Consider the following 14,522-nt stretch of genomic DNA (forward strand, 5'->3'; position numbering starts at 1 on the left):
ACCTGATCATGGCCAGGAATCGGAGTGGGCCGAGACGGGTCATCGTAGAAGAAGCTGCATGTACTCCTGTCTGTTCAACTTCCCTGGCTACTGACATTACCACTTGGCGCCGCTTCCAGGTGGCCTCCAGCTCAGCAGCATTTACTAACCGTGCGACCCTGGGCTGGCCGCGCGGAGGCAGGCATCTCTACCGTGCCTTTCTTTTCTTCTCAACTTTTTCCTCCTCTGGGACCTAACAGACCCTTGAAGTTAGCTCCGCCCCTTTGTGTTGTCACTCCCCGTGGGTCAGTGTGCCGCGCCCGGAGTCCTGAGCGTGACAAAGCCCGAGCCCCCACGGGTGCGGGTCGCGACCCCGACACGCTGTGTGTAAGCGCTGTCGCCGGTGCAGACGTCCCGGAGACAAGCGAAGGCAGTCTGCTGTAGACTTAGACTGTGAGACGTGATTGGGACTGAGACGTTTCCTGGAGGAGAAAGGAGCCCAAAGAGGAATTTCAGACAAGAAAGATCATGAGGTAGTTTACGGTGGCAAGAAAAGAATTTGTTTGTTTTGGAAGGATTTGCATATCTTTGGTGCATATGTGGCAACAAGAAATTCCTGTTTTTTATCTCTCTTTCTTTCTGTCTACTTGGGCCACCATAACAAAATGCCATACACTGGGTGGCTTAAACAATAGACGTTTATTTGTTGCAGTTCTGGAGGCTGGAAAATTCCTGATCAAGGTACTAGCTGCTTGGGTTCTTCATGAAAACTCTCTTCCTGGCTTACACACAGCCGCCTCTCACTGTGTCCTCACATGGGGCGGGGGAGAGGGGGGGAAACACGCTCTGCTTCTATTTCTCTTCTTATCAAGATACTAACATGTCGTGGGGGCCTCATGCTAAGGTCTAGATTAGACCTCATCTAATCCTAAGTACCTCCCAAAGACACTACCTCCAAATATTGTCACACTGGGGAGCAGGGCTTCAAGATGGGAGTTTTAAGGGGACACAATACTGAGTCCATAACACCATCTATGTATCATCTCAATTCATCAACGTGTCTACACACATACAAGCTGTTTGTAAAGGGCACACACAGAATTGTCATTCTTATTCCATGGACAGGAAGGAACCAATTTTGATTTTTCTACAGAATGAGGAAGAACTCCATGAATAGATCTGTGTTTTATAAAAGCTTTTCTGGTGCTGAGTTCACAGGAGGGGTTGGAAGAGAGGAGTTTCCAGTGGAGAGAGCCCACCTAGTGTCCAGGAGGTGGTGAGGGTCCGAGAAGAGACTGCCGAGATCTGGACAGGAGAGGGGGAGTGAGGGGACATTGGAGACATAAGATGGATGAGCTTCACTTGTTAGTTGAATGTGAGTGTACAGGGAGATTGAATATGCGTGGATAATTCTGGATATCGTAACTGCATGGCCAGGGATGTCAGGGACCCAAATACTGAATACTGAAGGGAATGTGAAATATTTAGAGGGAGAGAAAAGTGCAGGGCCATGGGCATTTCAGTGTGCACCAGTGCTTATAGAAGAGCATGGGATTTGCAGTCAAGCAAGTTCTGATGCAAACACAAGCTTTCTTGTTCTTAGGGGAGACACTTAGCTCTTCACTGACAAGCCAGGATACTTGAAAGATTCTTATAACAATAGTAAGAATTAAAGTATATAGCTTATATTATTTATGAATTATTCTCTGAATGACTGATAACTGTGCTAGTATATGATAAACACTTATTACTAGCTATGAGTACGTAACTTTCCCCTCACTCTTATCATGATAAATACATGAGCAGGTAACAAGTATATAGCTCTTGCTGAATGAAAGGCATACTCTCAGTTCTTTCCAAATAGCAGTGCATTAAATTTTCAGCAATATTCTCTGACTAAGGTACTATTAGTATTTTTATTTTGCACATGAACAAAAGGAGACACAGAAAAATCCAGCAAATAGGCAGCAGAGGAGAAATCACTACGGGAGTGAGACGGAGAAGGTGATGCAGAAACCAAGAAGAAAACCTGAGGGAGAGGTGTGAGTGGGGGGTGTCTGCTCTGTTCAAGGGCAGGCCACTGGGAGGGGTAGGAGGAGGAGGAGGAGGAGGAGGTCAAGGAGGATCGAGGCTGGGAAGGTGCTGGGCTGCGTGTCGTGGTGGGGAGGGAAGGAAAGGCAGGTGGCGGGGGTTTGAAAATAGATGGAAGGCAAAGATGTGGAAACAAACTGTTTTCGTAGCAGCAGGAAGGAGGGAGAAAAATGGGAGCTTGGGAAGGAGAATGAATATGGACAAGAGAACAGATTGTAACCTTCCTGTTTAACTTCTAAGGTGGTCTCATGGTGGGTTCTCATCCTGAGTTGTCCTCATTTTATTTTTAAAATATTTATTTATTTATTTGGTGGGGAGGGGTAGAGGGAGAGGGAGAGAGAATCTCAAGCAGACTCCACGCTGAGTGTGGAGCCCAAAGCGGGGCTCAGTCCCACCATCCTGAGATCATGACCTGAGCTGAAATCAAGAATTGGACTCTCAACTGACTGAGTCACCCGGGTGCCCCAAGTTGTCCTCATTTTAAAAATAAAAAAATGATACAAGGGTCTTGTTTGGGTAACACTGTAAATCTCTTTATAGGTAGAGTTTCTATCAATATACAGAACTGGAGATTCCTGTGTCCACTTAACCTCACATTTTACCATTCTGTCTTTTTTTAAAAATTTTATTTTATTATGTTATGTTAATCACCTACCATTCTGTCTTTAACTGAAACAAACAAACAAACAAGAACCAAAAATAAAAGTGGTTTCACCATTTAAGTCTGGCATTGATCTTTAGTTTCTGCAGAACACACTTTGTCACCAAGGAATAGTAGAGTCGTATGCTTCACATTCCAAAACTATTGCTCTCAAAATATTTCCTGGATTATATCTTTACAAAAATTGCTTCCATTTTCTTCTTTATGGGTAGTTCAGTTAGTTAACTCTTATTCTGTGTGCATTTAACTGAAATGTCACACAGTGATAGGCTGTGAGTGTTACAGCAGGACTCTTTCTGTCTTGGTTTGTACAAAGTTGCCAACATGAAAAAGCACTAGGAGAGCTACCAGGTATCCCTTAAGTCCTTGGTAAAGAGGATGGACCATCTGTCTACTGAGACACACAGACACAGTGGTGCTGGTTTTGCTAGGATTGGCCCATTATTCACCCCCAACATACAGAAAGGTTCTGTTAATGAGTTGGCAGTGAACATTTCCTGGAGAGAGTCTTCAGCATGCTCTTCATTGTTTTCTCTTTATTTAATGACTGGTATTTGGTTCATACTTAAAACGATTAAACTGGCCAGCCATGGTAGGAAGGTTGACTAAGGAAGGTAGCCCTGTGAGTGAGCTGCACCTCCCCCAAAGATGCATGTTTTTCAGAGGTTACATGTGGATCCCATGGATAAATCTTGCTTGTTTGTACCATGTGAAAGGGCAAGAAGGTTAAAAAAACTGAAGCCCCTTAGAGGGGAGTCCTAAGCTGGAAAGTAGCTTTGCCCAAACTGCACAAGGAGGTAACCTCATGTGGGCCACACAAGGTGAACATGAAAATTGTGTTGCTTCTATTATGATGGAATGATTGCATCTGCAATGGGCAAGGAAAACTACATTGCTTCCAATACAGGAGTATGCTGGCCCTCAGGAAAGCTTGCAGTGTGCACCTCTTCCCATTTCTGTATTTAGTGATGTTATGTTGGCAGCATCAAATCAGCATCATAGGAGCACTGACAGTGTGGAAAGCAGCAAGCACCACAGATCCAGGCCCTTTCTGTTCTTTGGAGAGCTGGACATTAGACCTGTACCACCACACATCTGCTTTAGGCTCCTCTCTCTTTCACCCTGGCCTTGAAGGGATCCAGGAAAACCATGAGCAAGTTGGAGAAGAGGAAGGAGGAAAAAAGGGAAAAGAAGGGGTTCTCCCCAAATGGCTTTGAAGTCCAAAATAGACACGCCTTGGGGAAAGCAGAGGGACTCAACAAGGAATGGAATTAGATTTATGTAGGACGGAACGTGATGGAAACTAGGAGCAGATCTGATGGAGTTTCTTCAGGGTCAGGAAGCTGAGAAAGTGTTGGGAGTGTTCAGGGAGTATGACGAGCAAAAAAAAAAAAAAAAAGACATTTCATATTTTTATCTCTTAAGTACATCTTTTTAAACTGGTTACAACTTGATGGGGTTTTCCCCTGGCACTTGAATTAGACCAGTTCTGGTATTTTTGTGATTTAGAAATTACCTTGTTAAATATCATTTTATATATCAGAGGACTACTTTTCTCCTTAGCTACTAGGAAAGAAATGCTCTCTGTAGCTCTCCTTTGAAGTCTCAAAACAATCATTTCTCTAGGAGTCTGTGGTTTAAAAGCCTTAAAATTAGAGAAACCTTAAAATAGTGATATTCACATGGGAACTAAGGCTTCTGTGTTCATCAATGACAGTAGTTAAAATCAGGACAAAATAGATAAGGAGTTAGGCTTACACTTTGTATGGGGAAAGAATCAAAGGAACACCACTCCAGTACTGACAATGAGAAAAGTCTGAAAATCTACAAATGATAACTTTCCTTGAGCCCATCAGAAAACAGCCAGTGTTCTGAATTATGAAAGCTGACAAGACCTCCCAAGAAGAGGAAGACCATACGAATGGTTTTACCTTTAGCAGCATGTGGGAGAAAGAGGTGGCCATTATAAAAATGGGTAAGAAGAAAGCAGATAAAATTTTAACTCATTTAAAATGTGGGCTAGATGACAGCCTAGAAACCAGGAGCCCAGACATGAGAGGAGTCCAAACAGTCCAAATTCTTCCTCATATTGCTCCCTTAGGTGCTCATGAGGAAGAGGGGGGACAGGGCTAAAGATTGGGGTGAGTCCTCCCTGGATGGTGCAGGCATCCCAGTGATGACTGGTTATTGCCAGGGCCAGCTAAGAAATATCACCCGTTTCCTCAAACCCTTCTGTATATGCAGTCAAAGCTTTGAGGTGAGGGGCAACTAACCTTCCACCCTCCAGCCCATGCAAAGATCCAGTGCTTCTGGAAGAGGAAGAATATAAGCAAAATGCAAAATGCACCTGCAGCTGTGAGAGGCAGTAGAAACCTTCCTGCTCTTGGACCCAAGTGAGGATTCACTCCTTATGGGAGAAGAACAAAACTGAAAGGCTTCCATCCCTCAGGGAGGAAGGAGGAAGCTCTTTTAGGCTCAGGACCATGCACCAACGCGAGGCAGGAGGCTCCAGAGACACAAGGCAAAGTGTAACTGCCATAGGGGCCAGGCCCAGAAATGCTGAGAAAGGCTCAGGTCCCAACTCCTGAGCATGCAGGGTTTGCCTAAGACTGAGGATGGTTCAGAGGGGACTTCTGAAAGCAGAAATTCAGAGAAAAACCCTCTGTCACCTGAGGCTGGAGGCCAAGCACAAATGAGCAGCAACTGCTGCTGCAGAAGTTTGAGGCGCTACGGGCAACAGAAGCGTCAGCAGAGCCCAGTTCGACTCAGCTCACTGCACTGACTCTAACTTCCAGGCCAACGGCCTTCAAGAGGAAGTGTGCTAGTTTCTGTATGTAAATAAAATTGACCTCAGTCTCTATCATCGTATTCTATACATTCAATAAAAAATCCTGCATTCAGTTAAAAAGATGAGAAACAGAGTAAAAGCAAAGACCAAGAAATAAAATCAAATGTCAAGAGATAAAGCAATCAATAGAACAAGATGCAGAGAAGACTTGAATGTTAGTCATTCAAACAGGAACTGTGAAATCACTATATTTATGTTAAAAGACATACTGGAAAAGGTATGTAGTTCAACATGTATGGTTAGACGGCAAATTTCACAGAAAGTTGGAAACCATAAAAAAGAATAAAGTAAAAATGCTACAAACAACAACAACAACAACAACAACAACACACACACAATGTCAGGGAAGAAGAACTTATTCCATGCACTTACGAGCAGACTGGGTTTAAAAAGGTAATTGGTGAACTTGAAGTTGGGTTAGTAGAAATTTTCAAACTGAATTACAAAGAAAAAATAATATGAAAAAATAGAACAGCACATTCAAGGGTGGTGAATATTAGATCTCTTAAGTGCACTTTGAATTAATCCACCACTCTTGGAAATGCAGAACAACTTTAAAAATGCATTGCTGTATGTGCTGGGGTTTGGTCTTTAGTGACCGATTCTCTATGAGTCTTGTTTTTTTGTCTCATTCTCCCCCTCCCCTGCCCAGACTTCTGTAAGCCCCTAAGACCTATAAATTGAGCTTCCTTGCCTTAGCTTTTATCAAACAACTGGGTCAAATTCTAAAAATATAGGCGAGTAGTCCCATTTGGCAGGGCATGGCCAGTCCCAGATCAGATTAATATTGAGTTGTCTTGACTATATACTGTTGCTCCATTTCAGATCATAAATAAGAACTAATGTTAGGAAGCCCACTGAAACAACTCTGGAAACACTTAAAGAAGGGAAAGTTTCAGTGTTCTCGCTTTTGGAAATTGAAACTGACCCTGTGCTTGTCATCATTAGCAGACCAGATTTTTATCACCTTAGGGCTGGAGTGTAAGACCAGGTTGCTTGTCACACAAGCCTCTCACCCGGCAGTAAAATTCTGTATGCATATTATTCTCGTTTCTCCTTTAAAACATCAACATATTTTATATTACATCCTGAAAAGGTAATAAAATATGAGAACAAGGTTTATTTTACTGATGAGATTATATACTTTAATATTAGCAGTAGAAAATAACCCCGATTACAGAGGACAGAATCTGGAAATCATCTCCCCAAAACTTGTAACTATCTCTAGAGTTAAAACTCTGGGAGTGTGCCCTAAGGAGGTGAGTGTAAATCTTCACTCCATAAAATGTGGGCTATTCACAAAGATTTCCTTCCAAAAAGTACAGCAGGAAAAGGGGGGGAAAGCAGCCTTATAGTGGAGAAACCTGAGGACACTGTCTCAGCCAGGTGATCAAGGTCAACATGGACAACGATGAGCCATGCTGACAGTGTGTATCCTTGATATGCTATGATGAGAATGGCCTTCATCTCTGTGCTCTTCCTCTTCCAAACCGAAACCCCTGTCTAATGAAGAGAAAGCATCAGAGAAATCCCAACTGAGGGGTCTTTTACAAAGTATTCGACCAGTATTCTTCAAAACAGTCATGAATATAAAAAATAAGTCTGAGAACCTGGCATTAATCAAGAACAACTTCAGGAGACACAAAGACTAAATGTAATGTGGTATCTGGATGGGGTCCTGGGACAGGAAAGGACATCAGATAAAACTAAGGAAATCTATATAAAGTATGGTTTCTAATTAATAATAATATGCTGATATTGGTTCATTAATTATGACAAATTACCATATTTGTGTAAGATGTTACCAGTAAGGGAAACTGAGTGTGGGGTATATAAAAATATCTGTATTTTAATAATTTTATGTGAATCTAAAAATGTTCTAAAATAGAAATTTTATTTTAAAAAAATTGGGGGATACAGCCGTGAAGTGCATCAGTCCATTCTATTTCACTGAATGTTGCTGTTGGAGCATTCAGTGACATTATTTATTAAGTGGAGAATTTTATTCTTACATAGTTTTAACCTCATTTGATACTTTCCACATTGTCTTATATTTACTTGCTGATACGCATTGTTCCCCATTAGTTGCTGGCAGAAATTCTGCTCTCATCATTCTCAACAATTGCTGTATTCTCAGCTCCATATTTAGCGTGAGGTGTGAGTACCATTAATTTGACCTACTTAGAATCATGTCTGGAGTCAAAATGAGGCTTAAAGTGTACAGAGTACTGTTCCTTGTCACAGCAAGGCAATGAAAGATCCAGAATGAGAACCCGTGTCTGCTGAAATTCTAATTTATTGAACTTTTCATTGCAACCTAACTCACAAAGTAATACTTGTACTAGGTCACACAGAGTAAGATATACTTTGTAATTAATGCAATTATTTGAGATAACATCAATTTGTTTCCCTTTTGATATTAACATTACCAGCTAGTTTCTAAAATGAGATTCTGTGTTCTTCAAAAGAACAAATAGCCACCAAAGGAATATTGGTCTTGGTTTACTGAATATCATTTTTTTATAAGCAAATAACTCCACACAAAGAATTTTTTTTTTTAAGATTTTATTTATTTATTTATTCATGAGAGACAGAGAGAGAGACAGAGGCAGAGGGAGAAGCAGGCTCCCCGTGGAGCAGGGAGCCCGATGCGGGACTCGATCCCAGGACCCTGGGATCATGACCTGAGCCGAAGGCAGACGCCTAACTGACTGAGCCACGCAGGCGTCCCTCCACATAAAGAATTTTATAGATGGAGAATCCTGAGAACATTCCCCCCTGGTGCCTACTGGGGAAGGGAATGGCAGTCATCACAGACATTCTACTCATTCCCATCTCCCCTTCCTCTCAATCTGCAAGGGGGAGGCCTTGAAGTTGTTGCTGAGAGCGCTGGTGGAAATCCCACTGATGATGAGGGAAAGAGAAGAGAAAAACAAACGCTCTACGTCTAGTGATGGGGGATGCCCTTGGTAGGCCCACCGTTGAATACGGAGGCTACCATGCTTGTTAACATCACACCTGCAGACCCAGCATTGCGGTGCCTAAGATTAAGGCTTAATCAGAACATTGCTTCTGTAACACACAACCACATTTATTCTCTTAGAGTTCTGGAGTTCAGAGTCTAAAAGCAAGGTGTTGGCAGGGCTGTGTTCCATCCGGAGGTGTCAGAGCTCTTCCTACTTCATTCCTTGCTTGTGGATGGACTCTCCCTCACATAACTCTCACCTCTTCTTTCCATTACCCCACCACTGGTCTATACCCTTTTGCCTCCCTCTTGTAAAGACACAGGTGGTTATGTTTAGGGTACAGCCAGATAATAGAGGGTAATGACCCCATCTCAAGATCCTTAGTTTAATCACTTCTGTGAGTCCTTTTTGCCATGTCACATTTGAGAATGGCACATTCTCAGGTTCTGGGGATAAGAATACTCACAGCTTTTGGGGGACAGGATTCAGCCTCAACACCATTGCTTCAAAGAGTTGCTCCTTTCCGTTCGGGTTTTTATTTGCTTGTTTTCTTTCCATCTACAACACTATTTGCAGACACTTCTCTTTTTATACATCTAACTGAAACACTCTCATCTGAGAACTGTTAGCATTCTCCTATATCCTGCTCTCCTGGTCTCAGAAAATTCTCTTAGTTTTTCCTCTTCCTGCTTGTAAGGAGTTCCTGACCTCTTGTAGAGGATATACAGAATCATCTCTTTAAGGGATCTGAGTTTTACCCCCCAAAAAAAGAAAGAAAGAAAAAGATGGATGGAAGGAAGGAAGGAAGGAAGGAAGGAAAGAAGGAAGGAAGGAAGGAAAGAAGGAAGGAAGGAAGGAAGACAGGCAGGCAAGCTTAATTCCAAGCACTTCATCTTTTCTGCTTGCCATAAACATTTGCTGAGACAAAGGAGCATATTGTCTGACCATCTGCTAGAAATGGGAGGAGAGAAAAATAGGGAGAAAAGACACAAACAACTCACTGCCATTGGAAGTAACAGATCTGAGTTTAAATCTGGGTTCTGCCCTGACTGACTGATTTGGGGCTTTGTGTATAAAGCAGGGATGGGGATGCCTACTTCACAGGCTGTTACAAAATGATCAATGAACTTGAAAATGCCATGCAGATATAAATTAGTGTCGTTTTAAATGGTTAGGAACAAAAAAAACATTCACTCCTCATTCATTTCTGCAGTCCTGTTCTTTTTTCTGGTTGTTTTTGGCCTGCGGCGGACTGTGGCGGACTGAGTTGGGAATGTATTTTTTTTCCTCTTTAAAAGTGAGGGGAACACACAGTTCCAGAGCCATTTTTTAATTTTGGGGAAATAGCAGTGGATTGACCTGTACTAGGTTATTTTGCTGCAAAGCTATGTGAGACTAACCTCAGTGATGCAATTGATTTTTTCATAGTTCCTTATGAAGCCCGTTAGGCAGCTTTCTGTGTCGAGTCCATTACTGCATGGAGAGCCATTGGCCCTTTTTATGACTGGCAATATAAGAAGGTTCATTAGCTCCCAGCACCGACACAATACAGAGAGCCAGGGCAGAGGGGGCAGGGCAGGCGCTGGGCAGAGGCTTTTTTCTTCCTGCTTATTAGCACCTTTTAAAGGACAGTAAATCACCACCTTCACTTGTCTGCCATGGACTCCTTTCCCAAGGTACAAACACACACAAAGGGCCTTAGTGACCTGTTCTTTCCCTTCTCAGCGTGGTTAGGTTATTAAAAGTTCACAGTGGCAAAGGCAAGAAATGTTTGGAGAACATGGGAAAAGTCAGCTAGGTTTGGGTTTTCGCAGTTACTACCATCCCTGTTCCATGGCATGGACACCTAACATGAACTGGTCAGGGTATTTTTGTTCATTGAGTTAGTGTAAATATTTTCCAATCTTCTTGGGAAAGATGTAATACACAGGATAGTAAGAAGCTTATAAAATTCTCTCCTCTATACTGTAGAGTTTCAAACATTTCTGTGTGTGTATTTAGCTGTGCATAAGAATTTTGTTTGTTGTTCCATGTACACCAGGAGCGTGTTCTGATTAATGAATAAAGTTTGTCACCTTTTCTAGTGCGCACATATTGTAAAGTTGCGTGGATTCCCTGTGAAATCTTTAATAAGTGTCCTGTTGCCTCCAGCATCATTCTCTCCTCCCTTGCTGCCTCTTACTCACCCTTTAGCTATTCAAATAGGAATGCAGAAAACATCCACGAAGAAGGCAGTAGGGCGTAGTGTTCAGGCACACGGTTTGTGGGATCTCTGGGCTTTAGCCCCTGCTCTGCAGGCTCTTTAGATGGCTGTAAGACCTGGGACATGTTTCAGAAGGGCTCTGAGCCTCTAGTTTCTGCAAACGGGGATAATACTCCAAGGGGTTTTGTGAGGACGAAGGTTAACATCATTTGTGGCCGTCCACTCTGTTCTTGGAACGCAGTAAATACATTGTAGCGGTGGGTATTCTACCGCAGTTCAAAATGTAATTGTGCATTGTCTGTTTCTTTGGGATAAATCCTTAGAAGCAGAACTGCTGTTTTCCTAGTAGGAGTCTTCCGAAAAGCATCCAATGGGATGCACACTCCGAATTTATCCTCCACAAAACCTGTGCCAATTTCCATCATAAACAGTGTGTGTAGGCGCTAATTTTCACTTCTTCTCGTGAACATTAGGTATTTCCATTGATAACAAATTTTGGTAAAAGATTTTCTCATTATTAATTTCCATATCTTGCTTACCAGTGAGATTGCACTTTTTTTTTTTTTTTTTTTTTTACAACATCTATGCGTTAAGTCAGCCTCTCTGTTTCTTTTTTAGTGGCTTGTTATGTATGCCTCAACTTGTTTTTCTATTGATAACACCTTGTCTAAGCGGTAAGAATTGTAATCTTTTTTGTGACATAGTTGCAAATATTTTTTTTCAGATTGTCACTTAACTTTTCATCCTTGCCCGTGTTTGCTTTTACACAGCCCTCCCACAGGTTCGAAATTATTTGTGTCATCAAGTCTATTAGGCTTTTTCTCTAAGATTTCTGCCTTGGAAGTCATAGTTGGAAAGTATTTCTCCATGCTCCAGTAAAATCAGAATGTACTCAGATTTACTGGTTTGTTGTGCTGTATTTATTTAGAATTGCCAAGGAGCATCTGCTTTTGTGAAAGATTTCAAAAATGTTAACACTTAAACGAACTGTGCTAAATATTGATGTGAGCAACCAAAGAGTAGTGTGGTTTTAGGGGTCAAGAATTGATGGGAACTTTCCCAAGTATCAGAGTAAAATATTGTGGTGGCAGCATTTACACTGAGGCCAACTGCCTCCATTATGGATTATTCTAAATCAAACATTTCCAGGCATCTGGTGGTATACATATTAGATTTTACCTACATGGCACCATGGTTTCTGACTGAGCCCGGCTTGTCAGATTTCCTGTTAATTTTGGAAGATACCTGATGTTTCTAAGAAACCCTTTTATTGCCTAAGATAAATAAAAGGAACAAATGGACAGACATGTGAACGGATATAAAATAGTTGACTAAAAATGATCAGGGATAAAGAACATTTGAACAGATGAATGAACAAACTGTATCATATATCTATCATCTATAGAATATATTTACAAATTTACCATTTACACAAAGATTAACAATATGTATTATTTTTAAAAGCACATGGAATATCTAGCAAGGATAAATGAAACAAGACACAGAATCCCAATAGAAGGAATGCACAGAGGATGTAATTACAGATGGCATCAACATAAAAAAAGATCTTAAGATGATACTATGTGCAATTACATCAATGAATTTGAAAGCTGAAAAGACAGGGATGAATTCATAGATCTGGCCGGTTTTCCCGGTAAGGTTTCATCCTCCCTGACTCAGTGGTTGCTAGGTAAAGGACAGCATCTTCCGGCATTAACAGGGCTTCTGCTGCTGCATCTCGGCCCGGGGACAGTGGCAACCTTCTGCAGCTTTACTTGATTTGTAGGAATTTCTCTAAGTTTTTTGTTATTCTTGTTTTCTTTTATGATGTGAACCCCTTCCTATCTTCTCCATCTCAGAAGTGGATTACGATTCAGATGAAATACTTCTGCAGAGCAAGTGATATTCCTTGGAATATCACTTGGAATCAATGGGATTGATTACAAAATTTTAGCACCTAATACACGAGATAAAGAATTTAAGGCACGCACGTCTAAACCATTTAAGGACAAATTTCTTCTCTGTGGGAAAATACCGCATCTCTGTTCCTTCACGGTTCCTGGCTCATGAACCAGCATGGCACCACTGCGGCAGTTAAAATGTGTACTCACAGATGTGCCCAGTAGGAGAGGCTGTGATCCACAGGCACTTTATAAAGTTGGTTCTGGAAGCAATAGGGAGTAGCTACTACGGAACTTGGGAAGCAGCAGGTTTTGATTTTCAACAGAATTACTGTCTTCTCTTCCAGGATTTTCTTTCTCTTCCTCCTGTGATTCAATTGTGTTTTTCATCTGTGTTACACACAATATGATTGCATCCTTTAAGACAGTTGCATTTTATGAGGTGGAATGCTGTCATGGGGTGCCATTTGGAGCCACACTGGGTCTACCTTGCTCACTTACCTGAGGACCGCTGCCGTGTGGCATTTACATCTGTCCCCTAGGATTGTAAGGCATCCACACTCAGGTGCATGGGGTTGCAGATCACTGCGAGACTGTGTGTCCTAACATCGAAAAAGGCAAAGGGGCTGTGATGTACGAGTGGCTATGAAGTGTGAAATTCTTAGTTTGTCAGTGCTTTCTCCAATGCCTTTCTGATCAACACCATCTTATGGGATTTTCATAGAAAGTCGTGCTGGTTTCCGAAGTTCTCTGGCAAATATCGGCAAAGCAATTTAACAGTTTGTTTTTGAAACCTAAACAAAATGAATGATTTTCTTAGTTCTTCCTCTCTAATTTCTCCAACAGCAACTGCTATCCTTTTGGGAAACAATGGGGAGTAAATTACTAAAATAAAATAAATATTTTAGATTTTCATCCCTGCTTTTCTCCCTCTGGATCCACAGATGTGTGCTCACGCGTGCCCACACACACACAGAAGTTTGGGTACACAGACATGCACACACACACCCACTATTTCTGAAGGTATATAGCATATGGATGTGTGTGTTTGATTTGGGAGGGGAGGGGAGGGACCGTGGCCTTCAGACGGCATGAGGTCTGGAAGCAGGCTCTGCAGGGCTAACCACGGGCCCGTGATATAGTTGGTGGACCAGAGGGCTGCACTCTGCTGCTTGTGTCCCCAGTGCGGGTTTCCTTCTTCCAGGGCACCTCGTGGTCCACAAGACAAATGCTAGAAGTCCCATCATGCTGACGCATGAAGGGAGAGGAAAGGAAGAAGACCAGTGCCCACGACTTCAACGTGGCAGCCCAAGGAGCTTTCCTGGACACCTCGCTTGACAGCCACAGCTTATGTCTTACTGACAGTTCTGCTCCAAAAGGAGATCGGCAAAATACTCATTGAGAAACTTGCTCCCCTTATCAATATAGGGCTTCTGTTAGTAGGGAAAAAAAGAAAAATGAGTATCAGGTAGCCACTAGTGTTTGTCCACCTCCCATATGTGCCTGTTGAGTTTTGTGCCGTGATATATATCACTTATTTAAAACAATAATTAAAAAAAACCCCTAGTGTCACAAGACAGTAAAATAAATGACAGTAGGAGAAGATAATACAATAAATAAAAGAACCAAGGCAAGAAGAAATTCAAACCCAGCATGAGTGGCTGAGCTGCAGCCACCAAGCTGGGGAGGGACAGGGTTCCTGGGTCGATGGAAATGTCAGGTTTGAGAGTCCAGGTACTTCAGTCACGGTGGATGGAGAATGTCCTTTTTTGGGGGACATGTAATGGGGCCTACTGGGGCCTCTCCTCTGAGAACACCTGGTCTATAACGCATCGATGCTCCTCCCACTGCATGTGCCCTCCCTCACTCTTTT

The sequence above is a fragment of the Phoca vitulina genome, unplaced genomic scaffold (genome assembly GCF_004348235.1).
Source record: "Phoca vitulina isolate PV1807 unplaced genomic scaffold, GSC_HSeal_1.0 scaffold9, whole genome shotgun sequence".
NCBI lineage: Eukaryota > Metazoa > Chordata > Mammalia > Carnivora > Phocidae > Phoca > Phoca vitulina.